Below are 19,613 nucleotides of genomic sequence, written 5' to 3'. Positions count from 1 at the left end.
AACGGACAATGTCCGTTACAACTGAAAGGACTATTTGTAACCCCAGTACTTGTAACGGCCAATGTTGGTTACAAAAAGCCCGTTTTTGTTAGTTACGAATAGCGTTTTTTCTACTAGTGACATCACTGCCCCTTATACTTGAAGTGCCACCTAGCTTATCCTCAAGTAGTTCAAGTTGATTAAAATCACCTAACAATAGGCAATTTGGGAGTTGGTGTAGATTAAGTAACAAATTTCTCCAAAACTCAAATCTATCTTCAAAAACCAGCGGCCTGTACACAAAAAACAGTAAACATTCCATATCATTCTATTGCGCTCCTCAATTTTCCAGTGTACAAAATTAGGAATCTTAGTAACACAAGAGATAGCTAAACCACCCAAACCTAAAATAATAAGGCCCCCACTCTGGCCTTCAGCATCTATTCCAGTCACAAAAGAAGGCGTTGTAGACTGAAATAAACCCGCTAGACTGAAATAAACCCGCCATTGTACTAACAGCACACTTAGTTTCAGACAAGAACAAGAACATAGGTTTATGTATATTTAAAAGCCACATAGTCTAAGGTAGCTTTGTAGTGTCGGAGGTATTTAGACCCCGACAACTCCATGCTATGGTCTTCATACTAAAGAAAAGGAACTATTCCCTGCATCCGTTTTAGGCCAAAGTTCAAGACTACCTCCATTTGAAACACCGATAGTGAACTCCCCTTTTGCATCCCATATATCAATCCTGAGCTTCCTCTTTTTATGCTTCCAATCGAAAGAGCGGAACCTTGCATTTGACGAACTATAGGAGTATCCTTGGTCTATCTCAAAGCCTAATGGGCTAATGGTAGTATCATTTTCCGAGGCCAAGACCTAGGTACCAAGTACACATGTGTGCCATCCAACAATGAAGCTGAATTAGGAGGATCTACCTCCATATCAAAGAATACAATCGAGAAATAGTTCCCTTTGGCAGAATATTTGGAGGTGCGCATGAGTGGACTTTTTCCCTATATCTCATTGAAGATAGAGAATTCTTCAATCGTCAGACCAACCGTAGAATATAGACATAATTATGACACACAAACCTTTGCATAGGATTTGACTCGGGTGAGAAAAGATCAGGTATGATTTGTGGCACTGAATTGAGCATAGTGTTTGGCTGTTAATTAGCCTTTGTAAGACTAAAGGAAGTTGAAAGTGCTGTAGCAACCTTAGGAATTAAGTAGTCCCCTTGCTCGGAAACATAGGAGTTTCCCGAATCAAAACTTGGTGGATTTATTTCTGTAATCAAACCCTGAGAAAGAGGATTGGCTTCACACAAGAAACCCGAGTCAGTGACCTCTTCACTCACGGGAATATCATAATCATAATCACCAGAACGGTGATCTGATGTATGGTAGAAGTCGTCTGCAATGTCGCAGTTAAAATTACCCTCATCCTCATAGAGATCCTTATTAATTTTTCCATCGGTATTATCATCACCCCTACTACAACCTTGGGCATCATTAGTGTCATCTCCATTATGAGCAAAGCCAAAGTAATCAACATAAGGTACAGGCGACTGTACCATGCTTGGTACAGACAAAAAACGCGGAATGAACATGAATCTGTTTTGTAAAGAACATACAACTATTTTGTAAAGAACATATAGTTGTCTTGTAAATAACATCCAGTTTTATGCTTTTTTTTAATCTAAAGAACATCTATAATAATAATAAAGAACATGATAATATTATGTAATGAACATTATTTATATATACCCACCATAATTTGGAGACAAAATTCAAAGAACATTAACAATAAGCAATGAGTATTATGTCACAAATAAAAGCACATTATACAGATAATCAAATAACATGACCATATGTTCTTTTCACTCTTTTTTGGTGTAAATATGTTCTTTTCACTGAAGGGTATATGTTCATTACATTTTAATAGTATGTTCTTTTCATTATAGTTATATGTTCTTCACTTTTCTATATTATGTTCTTTCATGCAAAACGGTTGTACGATGCAGCGTACTGGCGACTGCATGAACCACTGATTGTCATTAGTGTCATCTCCATTATGAGCAAAGCCAGAGTAAGCAACAGAAGTAGACGGATCATAATCGTAAACTAGCAGGTTCACCCTTGTGCTACGATGATGAAATCGATCAGGTAAGCCTTCGATCATATTAGACTAAAAAGGTTGGGTAGGGGGGCCATATAAAACAGTGTAACCTTCCAAGTCAAACCTCTTATAACGCGCTAATATTTTTTTCTTTGCATCATAAGTAGTGTAAAAACAATGACAAGTACAATGACCCGCCCCTCCACATATTTTGCAGAATTTAAAATTTCCTTCATACCTAAAATTAACCTAAACGGTATTACTCGTTGAGGTAGGAAGAAAACAACCAGGGAGAAAGATCCGGCTCTAAAGGAACATCATCATTTTGGCAATCATCGATTGAATAGATCCTACATGGCGAAGAGCTTCCACCCCCCATTCATGGTGGAGATGGCTCAGAGGAAGACCTTATACACGTACCCAAAGCTTGGCCATGTTGAAATTGATATCATCAAGTACAAGACCCATATATCCCTTATGAAAAGTAATAACCCTCCCCTCCATGATTGCAGTATGTTGCTGAAGTATAGTGAGAACATCCTTGTCATTAGAGAAGAGGACAGCATAATACTGTAAGGAGGGTGTTTCCATTGTAGGGGATCTTTCTCCTTAAATTCCCATGGCCCTTTAAAAGCCTAGGACTTTACACTTATTATGGTGTATTAAGATTTGAATTCCTGACAGTTTAGGGGACCTTGAACTAGAATTGATCCTATCATCACGCTTTTTTTGTAAGAAACAAGTAGGAATAGCCAATGAGTTTTAGGAAAACTCATAAACCTCGTTCATGCCTTTCTCCCAAGTAGAGTTCAAGGGATATTTAGCACGAATAAGTTTACCCATGCTCAAATTGGTCTACATGAACCAGATGAGTTCGGAAGCGAGGGTACCAAGATAACGTTCCCTAGTACGACCTCTACTAGCTCTTCCTTTTTCACAATTTCGTCACCAAACAATACATGCAACGTGATACCTAAAAACTAAGTTAGTTGATTTTATTTACACGCGTCAATCACGTAGGAATTACATTGCAAAAGTAGTTATTCTTATTTAATCAATATTCGTGAAAAGGACAAAAAATAAACAAGACTCGCCTTGGCTTAAGTGATCAATCAACAATTTCAATTCTATACTTTATTTAACGCAAGATACTATGTCGAATTAATTAATTAAAAGGTTTGTTTAATGTGATCAAGCAACACTAATTAATTAATTAATGTTATTTTAAACAAGAAAATAATGGTGTTTGATCTAAGTGCTCGGGATACCACTTCTCTTTTCTAGATCTTCGTTTAGAACGTTTATGGACTTCTTCTTGTTCAGGAACCTCCACTGTAATAACAAGTATTAAAGGGGGTGAGTGTTTAGGACAAGAGGGCTTGGTAGCAAACAAGCTCACAAAGTTTCTGCCACAGTTTTAGGTTAATTTTTGTCTGTTTGAGCCTTGTATTAAGTCTTTATTTATAGGAAATGGGTGCATTTAGGGTTTTGAGCATTCTGCCGCAGTAGGTGTCGCGCGCATCATAATGGGATGCGCGTGACAGCCCAGCGCAAGTGATTGAAATGCTATGCTATGCGCAGCGCAACTGATGATCTTGCGCGCGGTATTATGGCAAGATTCGATTTTATACTTTTTATGAAATTCTGAATCTTCCGCAAGCGCATCACTAACAGTTGCGCTGAGTGTTGCGCGCAACTGAATAAGTTGTTTGCGCCAGACCAGCGAGACTCATTGAGATGCACGCGGATTTCTCTGCGGCAACATTGATTTTTTAACCTAGGCGCTTCTAAATCCGCCATAATTAGGTTTTAACCTCGGGCTTAAGCCTAATTACGATCAGGCTTAGTTAATTGGACCTCATTTCATTTGTTTTGTGGTTAGTGTAGTCATTTTTGTGTTCTTGTGATTCAATTAGTATCCACAAGTATTCTTCACGTTGATCCAACACGAAGATGGTTTATCGTCATAACACTTCCTGTCGGGACAGGAGACCAAAAGTAGATGTCTACAAATACTTACCAATCTTTTTCACCTTGATTGGTCCTCGTTTGACCCACCTATGATTAATAAGATCTTGTACTACAGGTAACGATGGGGGGAGGAACCAAAGAAACAACCAGTAGCAGAGCAGTCCCAAATAATATGCTCATCAGGCCTACCAGGGGCAAGACTGTTTCCCAAAATAAGTCAAGTTTAAATTACGCCCAGCTATTACACTCGTAATCCATACTATAGTAAAGGGGAGCTTTGATGAAAGTACTCTATTTTAGGGTGAGTCGGTATTGTGCTTAGAGAAAGTACATAAACTTGCGTCTAAGTACCAAGAAGAACGAAGTTTGTGTTTGGCTAATACTTCTTAAAGAAAAAAAAAACAAAGACCACTTACTACTCGCTATTAGGGATGTCAATGGGGCAGGGCGGGGCGGATGTTGGCCTTCCCATCCCCATCCCCACCTAATATTTTCATCCCCATCCCCATCCCCGCGGCGGGTCCAACTTTCATCCCCATCCCCGCCCCACCGGGTACAACTCCAAAACCATCCCCGCCCCCACCCTCACTTGGATATCCATCCCCACCTAATCCCCACCAAAGACCCGCCTAATCCCCACCCAAGATCCACCTAATATCCGTATCTCAAATACACAATCTTATATAATTAATACGAATTATAAAATAATACATTCTATACACATTTTTGTGTTATAATATAAGTGTCGTACAAAGTATTATAATTAATATTGTATTTCATGTAATTATTTAATAAATAGAATAAAAGTATGTAATTTTGCTTTAAAAGATATATAGATGTGGGTATGAGGTGGGGATGGGGCGGGTACGAAGTGGGGGCGGGTGGGGCGGGGCGGGGATGGGGCGGGTACAACTTAAAATCCACCCCCGCCCCATCACCCATGGCGGGTATGGTTTTAATCCCCATCCCCGCCCCACCACCCGCCAAACCGAGACCCATCCCCGCCCCAATGGGGCGGGGATGGGGCGGGTCTCCTACTTGACCCGCCCCACTGACATCCCTACTCGCTATCCTAGTAAAAAGGATATCGCACAAGTTCGGTGAAGGACTAAGTAGAATAGGACACCTGCTTACTTGCCGCTTCGCACCAGCTTGCTTGCCGCTTCGCCGTCACAAAGGAAGTAAGAATAGGGAATGATAACTATTGTGAGAAAGCTTGTACGAAGAAGGAGGAAATCAAACCCCTTTAATGAACAAAAGATAAGGTGAATTAATGGGGAAGGATCTTGTAAACTAAAACTTAATTTGTTGAAGAAAAAGAGGAACCTAGAACTCACTGATCGTGAGAGAAGAACTCTAAATTAATGCACGGATTGTTTATAAATATAATATAATATTTTTTTTATTTTATAATATGTTTTTTTATTGAAAAATGAATAGTTTATAAAGGAGAAAAATGAGTGAAAATTAAATGTAATTGTAGAAGATAATAAGTCGGGGGAAAGTGAACCAAACATTCATTCATATATTGAATTAAAGCAAATGTATTTTTTAAATACGAGAAAGGTTAAATGAGATTTACATGTGGCATTATGAGAATGATGGGTTCCCCCCCCCCCCCCCCCCTACCACTTCCGCAAGATGAGTTTTCGGGTGGGTTATAAAGCGACATCGTTTTATTCATAAGTGTTAGAAACTCAAAACCTATAAATTCTCAAATTCAGCGTAAATAAAAAAAAAAACCCTAAAAGACACTCTCTCACGTCTCACCTCAATTCTCCATCAATGGCAGCTTGCCGAAGCTGCAAATCCAAGGCACTCGTCACCGATTCCGTCACCGGCGGCACAGTATGCTCATCTTGCGGCATTGTCCAAGATTTTGACGATTACCAACATACATTCGGCGGTGTTTCCGGCCCTCAAGGCACCTTTGTTCGTGTTGGAACTTCCGGTACCGGTACCGATTACTCTTACAAGGAAAGAAAGCTCTATGAATCAAATCAGATGATTGAGGACATCACATTTCGTCTCAGCTTCGGCGATATCCGAACCCGGGAAGTCAAATCCATGATTAATAAGGTAACTGATGGTGAATTTGGATTAGGTAATTGGTTTTCTGTTCTTGTTGGTGCTTGTTGTTACATTGTTATGCGTCAGAATAATAAAGCATTGCCAATTTCTGAGGTTATTGGGGCTGTGGGTTGTGAATTGTATGAAATGGGGAAAATGGTGAACAGGGTAGTTGGTTTTTTAGGGTTAGAGTTGAAGGAATTTGATTTGGTGGGTTTGTTGGAGAAGATGATTAAAGGGTTTTCTGGCTTTAGTGGGGTTGAGGAGGAGAAGATTGATTTGATGGTGAAACAGGGGATTTTTGTGATACAATGTGCTATTAAGTGGTTTTTGAGTACGGGCCGGAGGCCGGGGCCTGTTGCTGTGGCGGTGTTGGTTTTTGTGGGGGCGGTGAATGGGGTTGATGTTCGGATTGAGGATGTGGCGAAGGAGATGAATGTGGCAATTAGGACTTGTAAGTTGAGGTATAAGGAGCTTTTGGAAGCAATGGTGGAAGTTGCACAAAATTTGCCTTGGGGGAGTGATGTGAATGCTAAGAATATTGTGAAGAATGCACCTTTTGTATTGAAGTATATGGAGATGAAGTCAATGGAGGATCGAGGTAGAGAGAAATCAAAGTTTTCAGATGGGAGTCCGGGGTTTGATTTGGGTGATGTAGTTGAGGAGCGTTTGAGTAAGGAAGTTGAGTATAAAGGGATTGATGGTGGTGATAGTGCTGTTGATAATGGCTTGAGATGTTTAAATGGAATAGAAGGATTGGAGAACTTGAAGGTTTCACATGGAGAATTGGCTAAAGTTTACTCAAAGTTCAAGGCTGAGTTTTTGAATCGTAATTTAACGAATAAGAATGATACAGTTGACTATGGAGATAGACTAGGTGGATTAGATGTTGAACTTTTTGATGAGTGGTGGAGTGGGAGGTCAGATATGTGTGAAAAGCTTTTGATGGAGCAGTTGTTGAAGAAAGATGTTGGATTGGATGTGCTTCCACCGTCTTATATTCGTGGTTGTAATGCAGTAAAAAAGAGGCGGGAAAAGATAAGAGAGGCTAAGAGGCGCATCAATAGCATTATCAATCCCCCAATTGTTACATCCAGTAATGCTTTCCTGCATAATGGGTTGGATGCTCAATCATGTAGTAGTGATGATATAAGCACTGTAGAAAATGTTAATAGCCGAAAGAAGAGGAAGAAAGGTCATGATACTATTGATTGGGAAGATTTTATCATTGAGTCACTCTTGTTGCATCAGGTGAAAGAGGAGGAAATCGAGAAGGGCCATTACAATGCCTTGCTAGGCTTGTATGTGTTTAAATCTGGTCTTGTCTAAAACGAGTTGTTTAGATTCAATCAGGCACTAAGGTGAAATTTTCTTAATACTGTTACTAGGTCATTTTTGGGGTAAATTGTATAGCAACTATAAGATTGTGTATATGGACATATGGTTTAGGGGAAGTTTTCTGACAAATTAAGCTTTCATATCCAATTTATAAACAAATTAAAATTGTCAATTTTTTTTCTGTACAATACGTTCATGTTTCTTGGCGTATGACTCTTTGCAACTGCTTACTGCTGTTATACCTGAATACATCATATCTGTTCGTCAACTACCAATGTCCTGGTTTAAAATTCTGGTTTATTTTTTTCCCAACCGGCATCTAACTGCTAGTTCTGCAATTCCTGGATCATTTGAACTGTTGATTTTTTTATTTAGGGCTTAGGTGTAAGGTAATACAGCTCTTGTTAGTTGTTACTCGTAGTTCTGACTGCACATTTAAGGAACTGTAGAAAATAAGAACGACTTCCATGAAGAGCCTGGTATGTATCTGCCTCTTTCTCACTGATTACACAACATGTAATACACAAAATAGGGAAAGATATACATAATATCTATATATATATATATATCAAAGGTATTACTGGAAATATAATACTTTTCACTCTGACTCCGAGTAATCAATACAGGCGACCACAGAGAAATTAAGCATGTAAATCATGATTCTAGTATGGCTTTTCCCCTACATAATTTCCTGTAGGATAGTAATCGCAGGCAGTGGCGGACTAGGTTGGTTAAATTGGCTTTGTTGGTTAAAGTCTAGGGATGTGGTTTTCAAGACCTAGGTTGAATTCCACTAACATCATTTTCCTTTTGTGATTCTCTACCAAATTAGAAATCTAGCCTTTGTTGAGTATCGGATTACTATTTTGTAGTGGATTTTATCTCATGTATGAGGGGGAAGCGTCATATTTTTAAGTGTTTCTATCTTGCTATGAAAGATTTTTTCAGGAGTGATGCATTTCCACCGAGTAAAAAGGGGAAGATAAAGCATATTTTGATCCAGTCAAGCATATAAAGCATGTATTTTTGATCCAGTTAGATCCTTGAAGCTTGATGTTCTTCGGGTTCTTTAGCTCTAGTCTTTATATTTTTAAACTTGGGACGTTGATATTGGTTTTACTATTTTTTGTAATGAATCTGCACTCCTATTAAGAGAGAATAGCAGCTATTGATGATAATACTGATGTCTGTAAATCTGTAATGGAAGCTCAGACATTATTGTTAAATCAACTCAACACAGTTATTTTGTTGATGATTCTATCATTTATTTTGCTATAAGGAGATATGAAGAGCATAATTTTAAATTGTACTGTCTTGATGATAGCTATTACAATATTGAAATATCTTGAAGGATCAATTTTGCATGTTTTGATCTGTATCTAAATGCTGGAATTGCTCATCTTAGAAAATCATGAAGTTGGAATGAACTGTAATAAACCTTATCCTCTTTGTCTCCTTGGTCTTTCAAAGCTTTGGCTTATTGATGAAGATTATGTTTTCAGGGGTGAATGATAGCTGGCAAAATCAAAGGTTTGAGTCTCATGCAATGAGTACTACAGCTGGAAATAAACCGTCTTCAATCGTCAATGGAGAACGCGGGCCTGATCATCTTCTTGTACTTGTTCATGGCATCATGGCTAGGTATATGTTATTGGAATCTTTTAAATATTTAAGGAGGTTTAAACTTTGCGATTTTGACTTTTATTTTTATTTTTATTTTTATTTTTATTTTTTAAAATAACTTTGAGCATCTGTCCTTAAGTCTCAATAATGTGACAATTTGCTAGTTTTTAGGTTTCCATGAAAATATTCTTTAAAAAAAAGGTTTCTATGTAAATAGATAATTTTTCTATGATTCTTACATTCATTAGGTATGACATACACATATGCTTGACTCTGATTCTACCGTCTTAATGATCAAGAAGTTCATGCTTAGATAATGTTTTACTTCTATCCTTGTGGTGCGGCTTAGCAATCAAGAATGTGAATCTGTTCCTTAATCTAGTTTCTTCGAACTACAAATTTGTTATATAGTGGGAATTTTTGTTTATATGATTCATGATAAAATTTTAGCTTAGCTACCAACCTCTTAGGATGACGTTCTACTTTTGTTCTTAGAACAGCCCAAGTGATTGGACATATTTTGAAGCGGAATTGAAGAAGCGATTGGGAAGAAATTTCTTGATTTATGGTGTGTTTATCTACTTCTCTTACCTAGCATGCCACTTTATTTATCTATTTTTTTTTATTTTTTTTTTTGGTTGAAATGTACTTTATTGTGAACTGTGAAGAGTCTCTTAAATCTTTACTCTCTTCCAGTTTTGGGATAATTGCTATAAGTGCATCTTGGCTAGGTGTATTGCAGCCTTGCAGGTACAATTTTAATTAGGCATAGCACAAATATTATGTTTGATGTACCCTACTGCATTGCTTGACCTTGTGATTGTATAATTTCTATGTTGGGATTTACAAAGTACTAGAAGGATCTCTAGGATGCAAATATGAAGAGAATTACTTTAATTAGAATGTGATGTGCCACTTCAGTTTGTCAAAGAATATTAAGTAGTCGTTTGCTGTTAAAAAAAACATGCTTTATGCGTCTGTAATACCCTAGTCGCTTCAGTGTTGTCATCCTTTGTCAAACGTGTTCTCTGATTTTATTTTGCATTATTTTATGGAGCAATCTTCGATTTTAACATTTTCATTTAAACAAATCCCCGATAATTTTTTATAGGTGCTGTGGTCAAATAGTTTGTTTTTTGGAGTCCATTTGTTATTATTTATTATTCTTAGTTCGAATGCTTAAACTGCTCTTTCTCTTTCTAATATCTTCAGCAAGTTCATCAAATACCTTCACAAAAACCTTTGGCGGTATTGATGGGGCTGGGAAACGTTTGGCTGAGGAGGTGAGCTTTGAATACATCTCTTGCTATGTTCGTAGTTTTTCATAATTATTTTCCTTGAAACTAGTTCATTATGCTTAACAGGTCAGACAAATTGTACACAGGACAGAGAGTCTAAAGAAAATTTCCTTTTTAGCCCATTCTCTTGGTGGCTTGTTTGCTCGATATGCGGTTGCTGTCCTTTTCACACCAATTAACTTGGGTGATGGAGATCTAAATGATGCTTCAATAGCAGGCCGCTCAACAAAGCATGGTTTAATTGCTGGATTGGAACCTATAAATTTTATTACACTAGCTAGTCCACATCTTGGAGTAAGAGGGAGGAATCAGGTCAGTCCTCTTGAAAGCTAGCCAATTTTGTATTTCTGTTCTGTATCATATGTTCATGTTTTCGATAGTTCCTTAGCAGCTTATGGTGTAGTTTGTTTTACTGCATAGATTCAATTTCATGTGAAGGCTGAATGTGTGTCAAGCATATCATTAAGAAAGTTGCTTATGCTATAGGGACATTGCTTGCCTTGGTCAATTGTCATAGATATTGAATTAGAAAACAAATGTTAATTGCATAAAAGAGTCTTTGATACACTATCATATTGTTATAAATTGCTTGTCATTTTCTTATTGTAAGCGGTTACGGAGCAAAGTGCAAATCTCATGTCTGCAATGGCAGAGATGTTTTCCATACTTTAATGGAAGGCTTCGATTGCTTTGGTACATTTCCATGAATAGGGGGCAGAGGATACATGATGTGTGTGTTTGAGATTATGTTAATTGCATAGCTGAAATCTATCCTAGTAATTACTTTTGTGCTCTTTAGGGATTAGTGTGGCTAGTATGAAAATTTTCATAATACTAGGGCGGCTAACGCGCGCGCGCACACACTATTCTTAATAGTTCAAAACAAGAGGCAATTTACATTAAAGAGGTCAAATAAGTAAATAAACATTTTAGAGGGTATAATTGTCAAAACAAAACACTATTCATAAGAGTTATCTCAAATTTTTATAAGGTAGAGATAGGGGAATTTGCCTTATGGACCGTTTATCACATGACTCTTTTAGTCTAGAAGAGGTGTATACTGTATAGAGGCCCTCTCAGACAGCCAAAACTACACCTCTTCTAGAGATTATCAATCAGAAGTAGAATTAAATACTGTCTTAAGTTGTGGAGGCCTTCTCAGACAATCCAAACTCACCTTTTTTCAACATTACTGACAGCAAGAGAGTTCAATATTTTCTTAAATTTGCGTATGTGATTAATCAGGAACGTGAAGATGAAAGGGAAGAAAACTGAAAAAATGATAGCATTTAATGGTACACGTACACCTTTATTAGAAATTAATGCTCAGCAGCTCTCCAAGAGACTTAAAGATGCATATGTGATGAAACAGGTACGTGAAGGCTGAAGGGAAGGAACCTGAAAAAAAAAAAAACGAATGGTTTCACAATGCTTTCACGGCCAACTGGTAGAAAACGAATGGTTTCACAATGCTGGTACTGGTGTTGTAAAACATGTTGCTGACAGCCTGAAGCAGCAAGAATCTTCATATCTCATGGCCAACTTATAGCACTGGGAATTGTAAGTACTCTAAGTGCCCTTCAAAGCTGACTCAAGACCGATAATATAGTGGGAATGTGGGATTTCTTACTTAAAACGCATGGATGCTAATTAGAAGTTGGTCCATGTAGACTTGCGTCCTTTTCTTTAGTGTATTTCTTACCTTAAGTGTTTTGCATTTAGCTTGTTGGCTACTAGGCCTACTACATCTGTGTAAATTGTAGAGTTGCAGAGTGAGGTTCATTGTATTCTATGGATATTGTCTCCTTCTTTTCTCTGGTTCTAATCACACCTCTTATCCTCAGAAGAAAGTATGATAACATACCGAGTAATGAACATATACTAATTTGGTGCTACTCTTGCTCTAATCTGTGCGATTTCCTTCTTGAATGGGATGTTATGTGCATTTGTAATTTTGTGTGTGCTTAAGTCCTTGTTTGCATTCAACCATATGATGAAATTAACCGTTGGTATCACAAGCCAATTATGAGATAATATCTTTCCACAAGCCTGTGAATGGCTGGGTGTTAGGGAAATTTTAGCTCAGAACATGAGCTATCCAAGTAACTATCACTCTCTTGCTCTTGCAGGTCAATGTATGCAGTAACACGTGAGCTACGGTGCTAGTTTTTTAACGTCTTTTGAGCCTAAAATGTACCTATACGATTGTTGTTGAACCCCTCCCCCCCTCCCGATGTAAATTTCTCTGGGAATAAGGGAAATCCCTCAAATGAGTCCCATGAGACTTGATCCCTAGAGCTCAGGGATACGAGGTGGGAGCAATGCCACTACTCCAAAGTCCACACCTCAACCTAAGCAATGCGTAATTGTTTGTTGAATGAATGCGTGAACGTTTATGATTCAAATGCTTCTCTGTGTAAGAAAAGCGCAACCCTTATAATGAATGTCAACTCATTTTTTGTGCCATAAAGTTAACTTAATATTTCTTTAAATTTGTCCAAGTCTTGCTAGTCTCTTTGAAGCAACTTAAGCTACAATCAGCTAATGTAAAATCCATGTCTATGATTCAATGTCAAGCCATTATATAAAACAGGAATTATCATGCACATTGCTCAGCAAACAACTTCAATCTACAATAAAATACAGTACAAAACTTTCTTTTAAGGCAATATCCTATTAGGAATTCTGTAATCTCTATAAATACGACTCATCTGCATATATCAACCCAAATAATCCATATTATTCAGTTGTCAAACGCTTAAAATGGCAAAAACTATTCAGATCCTAACCCCACTATTTTTATCCATCTCAATACTAATCATCTTGATCCAAGTCACACCTGCTAAAGCAAAGTATAACCAGACAGAATTCATAAACGAGGTCCTAGAAGGGCATAATGCTGCCAGACAAGCAGTGGGGGTGTCGCCTTTGAAGTGGGAAAATTTGCTTGCTAAATATGCCAAGATATACTAAAGGCAGAGGCGACACGACTGTAAACTGATTCATTCTTTAGGTCCATTCGGGGAAAATCTATTCTGGGGTTCAGGGAAACGGTGGATGGCAAAGGATGCAGTCGCAGCATGAGTGGCAGAGAAGCAATGGTATAACTACGATAACAACAGTTGTAGCAGTGGATATGCCTGTGAGCACTACACCCAACTTGTATGGAAGCAAACCAAAGTGGCTGGATGCTCCAAGATAAATATGTGACAGCGGGAATTCATTCATTACCTGCGAGCATGGGCGGACCCACGTGAGGACAAGTGGGTAACATTGTCCCCCCACTTTAAAAAAAAAAAAATCAGAATTTTTTTTTAAAAAAAAAAAAAATCAGAAATTTAAAAAAAAAAAAAAATAATCAATCAGAGAAAGAAGAAAAGAAAAAAAGGGAGGAAAGAGAAAAGTTTGAATATTGAAAAACCTAAGAGAGAGAAAGTAGATCTTGCACCACCAAGTGACCAAGGCACCGCCCACCGAGGCAGCGACTGCCGGAATTTCCACCGCCACCGCGCCCCTACAGTCCAGCCCCGCCGTTCCGACATACGGCAGCCCACACAACAAGTTATTTTTTTTTTCTCCTAATTTTTATCTTAGATTATAAAAAAAATTAAAGAATTAGTTTATGAGTAATTGTGTTTATGTAATCATGTTTTTGAATTAATTTGTGATTTAGTTTATTTGTTATTAGTTTTTTTTTTTGAAAGAAAGATTTTGTGAATTAAATTGTGATTTTGTGAATTATTTGGTGAATATGGTGAATGGAAGATTGAAACTTTGAAAGTAGACAAGTAGTTTGTGATTTTGTGAATTTAATTAATATGTAAATTAGTTTGTAACTTTGTGTATTGAATTAGTTTGTGATTTTGTTTTTTAGATTTTGGATGCTTATTGTTAAAAATAAAATGATTATTGAATATTAAAACTTAATTTTTAAATGAATTAGGATATGCCAAGTTCTTCAAGCAAGTTTAGGACTATGGGAAAACAAGCGGATCTTCGCAGTGGCAGACCTAGAAATTTGACAAAGGGGGGACAATTTCGATAATTCAACTAACATTTTTTAAAAAACGGGTACACAATACAAATAATTCGGGTACATACTTGTTTAATACTAAAAAGTTACAATCCCAAAATCCATTGAATAATACAATTCGGTTACATACTACTAAAATATCCTTCGAGTCTTCATTCTTTGAAATCGATCAATAATATCTTCATCGGGGACTTGCAAAAACACTTCTTTCTCAATGAAAGTAACCAAACAATAATTCGTAAAGCTAATCAACCATACTATTTCTCAATTTATTTTTGATATATGTCATTGTCGAAAAGACTCTTTCAAAACTTGTCGTAGTAACGAGAAGAATCAACATTAACTTGGTAAGCAAATGAATAAGAGGATAAGTCTCATGCAACTTGGTTTTGACAAGCATCTTTGAAAGAGAATTAATGTCATGCAAATCTCGAAAATTTTCATCATCTAACATGACTTGCTTGAACACTTCAAGTTGATCATCAAGACTCAATAACTCATTATGTGAAAAGTCTTCTGGGTTCAAAGAAGCAAGTTTAAGCACCTTGTAAAAAAAATGGACAAGTATTAAAATATAATAACAATAAAACAGGTATTAATACTACCTCCGTTACATACTATTTGCAACGATTTGACATAAAGTAGAGAGAAAAAATGTCTAATCGTTGCAAATAATATGAAACAGGGGTAGTATATAATAACAATAAGACAGGTATCTTTTATATAAGAGGTTAGCTTTTGTACCTTTTCTTTGTCAAAGGATGAAAAATTATCCTTAGGACTTAAGTTAGCCATGCAAGTAAGTAGCTCCTTGTTCTTCTCATTAAACCGATTATCAAGTTCTTGAACATGCAAATCAATCACTTCCAAGAAAATTCCAACACGAAAATGATGTTCATTTGTAGCTTTCTCAACAAACCGCCTTGATCTTCCATATGGAACATAATTAGCCTCTATATTAGGAACATCAATTTTGTGTTTATTACAAAATGAAGTTACTTTTTTCAATAGAATATCTCAACCTTGTTCCCTCATTTTTTGTAACACTTTTGTTGTAGAAGAAACAAGTCTAACGACATTAACACTATCTTGTTCTTTTCTTTGCAAATCAATACACAAATCATTAGTGTATCCAAAAATAGTCAACATCAAGTGAGCCATGAAAATAAAATCAAATGATTCTAACGAACCCAACACAATTTGAGCTTTGAACTTATTCTCCAATGAACCATGTTTGCCAATGTGCACAAGTACCTCAACAATTGTAGGAAACAAGGAGATAATGTTAAGAACACATTTGGAATGTGATCCCCAACATGTATTTTGGATATTTCCAAACCTACTTCTTGATTCAATCCCGAACCACTATCACTTTCCTCCATTTCTAATGCTTGAGCAACCTTTTGAGCTTGACTTTTTCGAATCATTTCTCTTCTTTTACAAGAAGCCCCAATTACATTCAACAAGTTTGTAGTAATTTCAAACACCCAACCACAATTATCATTTTTTTTAGCAACGGCAACAAGAGTCAATTGAAGTTGATGTGCAAAACAATGAATGTAATAAGCTCTAGGAATGTCATTCATAAGCAAAGTCTTAAGCCCATTTATTTCACCTTCATGTTACTAGCCCCATCATATCCTTAACCTATAATCATTGATGGAATCAAGTTGTGTTCCATAAGCAAAGAGATTATTGCATTTTTTAAAGAAGAAGCGATAGTATCACCAACATGAACGACGCCTAAAAATCTTTCCATTACCGCTCCACTTTTTCTATCAACAAAACGCAAAACAAGAGCTAATTGTTCTTTTTGGGACACATCACTTGAATCATCCGCCAATATTGCAAAGTAATCATCACCAACCTCTTCTACTATACGCCTAGTTGTTTCTTTTGCACAACAAGTTATAATGTCTTTTTGAATCTTAGGAGAAGTCAATACACAATTTTTAGGAGCATTTTCTAGAGTATGATTTTTAACTTCCTCCACTTTTCCCCTTAGCCATTTCAAAAGTTCAAGGAAATTACCCCGATTGTATGACTCATCACTTTCAAGATGCCCACGAAATGCCAAACCTTGCCCCAAAAGAAATCTCAAACATGTCAATCATGCTTTCAAACGAATATGATATTTTTGAATTTGTGCCTCACTGCATTGTCAAATATTTTGACAATTGATTTTTTTTCCCCCTCTCTTAGATTCACATACTTCTCATAAGCAACATTATGAGCACTATTCACTCCACCAACATGCTTATCAAACCTCTCCGGTTTATTCCATGCTCTAAATCCTCCATTAACAAATGCATCACCGTCACAATTATTTTCAACTTCATGCTTGAACAAGTAACATACAAAACAAAATGCGACATCTTTTGAAATACTATATTCAAGCCAATCTCTTTTATTAAACCACTTCACACTAAAACGACGTTTTCCGGAGCGAGGGAAATTATGAATTTTTGGTTGACAAGGTTTTTTAAGAATGTAGGCTCTTTTCACCGGATTTCTTTGAATTGGAATATAGTCCATTATGTCCATTCTTAGTCCCGGGTCATGAGGAAGAAGGTTCAACATCATAAGCCAATTCCTCTTCTTCCTCCTCTTCCTCTACCTCAAACGATTCGTTACTAGTAATTGAATCTCCCATTTCTATATCCACATCAAATTCTTCATTCACATCATTCACATCAATTGGTTCATCCACATCATTCACATCAGTTGGTCATCCACATCATTCACATCAATTGGTTCATCCATATCAATTGGTTCAATACTAATAGTTTCATTTTGCATATAATGATTAGGAGGTGTCTCACTTTGTGTGGGTGAAGAACAAGAATTATCTTGTGATTTCAAATTTTTAAACAACATTTGACGAAGATCCGCTTGTTTTCCCATTGTCCTAGATTTGCTTGAAAAAATTGACATATCCTAATTCATTTTAAAATTAAGTTTCAATATTCAATAATCATTTTTTTTTAACAATAAGCATCCAAAATCTAAAAAAACCAAATCACAAAATAATTCAATACACAAATTTACAAACTAATTTACATATTAATTAAATTCACAAAATCACAAACTACTTGTCTACTTTCAAAGTTTCAATCTTCCATTCACCATATTCACCAAATAATTCACAAAATCACAATTCAATCCACAAACTAATAACAAATAAACTAATAAATCACAAATTAATTCAAAAACATGATTACATAAACACAATTACTCATAAACTAATTCTTTAATTTTTTTATAATCTAAGATAAAAATTAGAAAAAAAAAAAAAAAAAAAAAAAAAAAAAAAAAAAAAAAACTAACCTGCTGTGTGGGATGCCGCCTGCCGAAGCAGCGGGGCTGGACTGTAGGGGCGCGGTGGCGGCGGAAATTCCGGCAGTCGCTGCCTCAGTGGTCGGTGCCTTGGTCACTTGGTGGTGCAAGATTTACTTTCTCTCTCTTAGGTTTTTCAATATTCAAACTTTTCTCTTTCCTCCCTTTTTTCCTCCATTTTTTTTTCCTTTTCTTCTTTCTCTTAGCCCACGTGATGTACTTGCTGATTGATTTCTTTATTTTAAAAAAAAAAAATTCTCTGATTTTTTTTTTTGAAAGTGGGGGGACAATGGTCCCCACTTGTCCTCACGTGGGTCCGTCCATGCTCGCAGGTAATGAATGAATTCCCGCTGTCACATATTATCTTGGAGCATCCAGCCATTTTGGTTTGCTTCCATACAACTTGGGTGTAGTGCCCACAGGCATATCCACTTCTACAACTGTTGTTATCGTAGTTATACCATTGCTTCTCTGCCACCCATGCTGCGACTGCATCCTTTGCCATCCACCGTTTCCCTGAACCCCAAAATAGATTTTCCCCGAATGGACCTAAAGAATAAATCAGTTTACAGTCGTGTCGCCTCTGCCTTGAGTATATCTTGGCATATTTAGCAAGCAAATTTTCCCACTTCAGAGGCGACACCCCCACTGCTTGTCTGGCAGCATTATGCCCTTCTAGGACCTCGTTTATGAATTTTGTCTGGTTATACTTTGCTTTATCAGGTGTGACTTGGATCAAGATGATTAGTATTGAGATGGATAAAAATAGTGGGGTTAGGATCTGCATAGTTTTTGCCATTTTAAGCTTTTGACTACTGAATAGTATGGATTACTCGTATTTGGGTTTGATGTCTGCAGATGACTCTTATTTATAGAGATTACAGAATTCTTAATAGGATATTGCCTTTAAAGATAGTTTGAATTGCTGTATTTTATTGTAGATTGAATGAATTTGTTTGCTCAGCAATGTGCATGATAATTCTTGTTTATATAATGCTTGACATTGAATCATAGACATGGATTTTACATTAGTTGATTGTAGCTTAAACCGCTTCAAAGAGACTAGCAAGACTTGGACAAATTTAAACAAATATTAAGTTAACTTTATGGCACAGAAAATAAATTGACATTTATTATAAGAGTTGCGCTTTTCTTATACAGAGAAACATTTGAACCATAAACGTTCACGCATTCATTCAACAAACAATTACGCATTGCTTAGGTTGAGGTGTGGACTTTGGAGTAGTGGCATTGCTCCCACCTCGTATCCCTGAGCTCTAGGGATCAAGCCTCATGGGACTCATTTGAGGGATTTCCCTTATTCTCCCCCCGCCCCCCCTCAAATGAGCCCCCTCCTTCTTACCCAAAAAAAATAAATAAAAAATAAATATATATATATATATATATATATATATATATATATATATATATATATATATATATAAACGCATACATAGAATGACACTAGCGTTGCATCTTTTCTCGATCTGTTTCTTAATTGTTTTATTCCATAATTGTCTAGCAAGCTAGCTGAACTAAGATATTAGACTAATTTGTCTTTATATATATATATATATATATATATATATATATATATATATACACATATATACTAGCCTAATTTAGAATTTTAGATATTATCTTTTATAAAAACCCTTGGTTAATTGATTATTAACTACAATAATTGCATTACCACCTTCTCTTATCAATTTAACATATATATTCACATATGTAAATTTGACCATTTGATTCTTTTTTGTATTTAAAATGACAGTGAATTTAATTTGTGTTAAAATATATCTTTAAAATATCAACCATTATATAATTTATAACAAAGATATGTA

The 19,613-nt window shown here is 36.3% G+C and overlaps 1 long non-coding RNA gene and 2 pseudogenes across 9 annotated transcripts; 2 read left to right on the top strand and 1 right to left on the bottom strand.

Annotated features, from left to right (window-relative positions):
- The first annotated feature begins 5,728 nt into the window (after positions 1-5,728).
- Positions 5,729-12,817, top strand: LOC145636212 (plant-specific TFIIB-related protein PTF2 pseudogene; annotated as a pseudogene). 8 transcript variants are annotated; one of them, XR_014114079.1, is made up of 7 exons: positions 5,729-7,502; positions 8,982-9,120; positions 9,603-9,670; positions 10,315-10,385; positions 10,467-10,712; positions 11,773-11,960; positions 12,530-12,814. The product of XR_014114079.1 is annotated as a plant-specific TFIIB-related protein PTF2 pseudogene, transcript variant X2 (transcript). The 8 variants fall into 8 exon arrangements; XR_014114085.1 differs by lacking the exon at positions 12,530-12,814 and adding an exon at positions 9,799-9,852 and having other exon boundaries at positions 10,487-10,712; positions 11,773-12,429; XR_014114080.1 differs by lacking the exon at positions 12,530-12,814 and adding an exon at positions 9,799-9,852 and having other exon boundaries at positions 11,773-12,429.
- Positions 12,818-13,093: 276 nt separating this feature from the next.
- Positions 13,094-14,304, top strand: LOC145636213 (pathogenesis-related protein PR-1 pseudogene; annotated as a pseudogene).
- Positions 14,305-14,479: 175 nt separating this feature from the next.
- LOC145636214 (uncharacterized) lies at positions 14,480-18,828 on the bottom strand. Its single transcript, XR_014114086.1, has 3 exons — positions 17,761-18,828; positions 15,178-15,361; positions 14,480-14,977 (listed from the first exon to the last, which is right to left on the bottom strand). It is a non-coding gene; the product is annotated as an uncharacterized LOC145636214 (long non-coding RNA).
- Positions 18,829-19,613: the final 785 nt, after the last annotated feature.

This window comes from Chenopodium album, chromosome 6 (genome assembly GCF_948465745.1).
Source record: "Chenopodium album chromosome 6, dcCheAlbu1.1, whole genome shotgun sequence".
In the NCBI taxonomy this organism is placed as follows: Eukaryota; Viridiplantae; Streptophyta; class Magnoliopsida; order Caryophyllales; family Amaranthaceae; genus Chenopodium; species Chenopodium album.
Note: the sequence above shows the minus strand (reverse complement) of the source record. Positions and strands in the feature narration are given on the sequence as shown.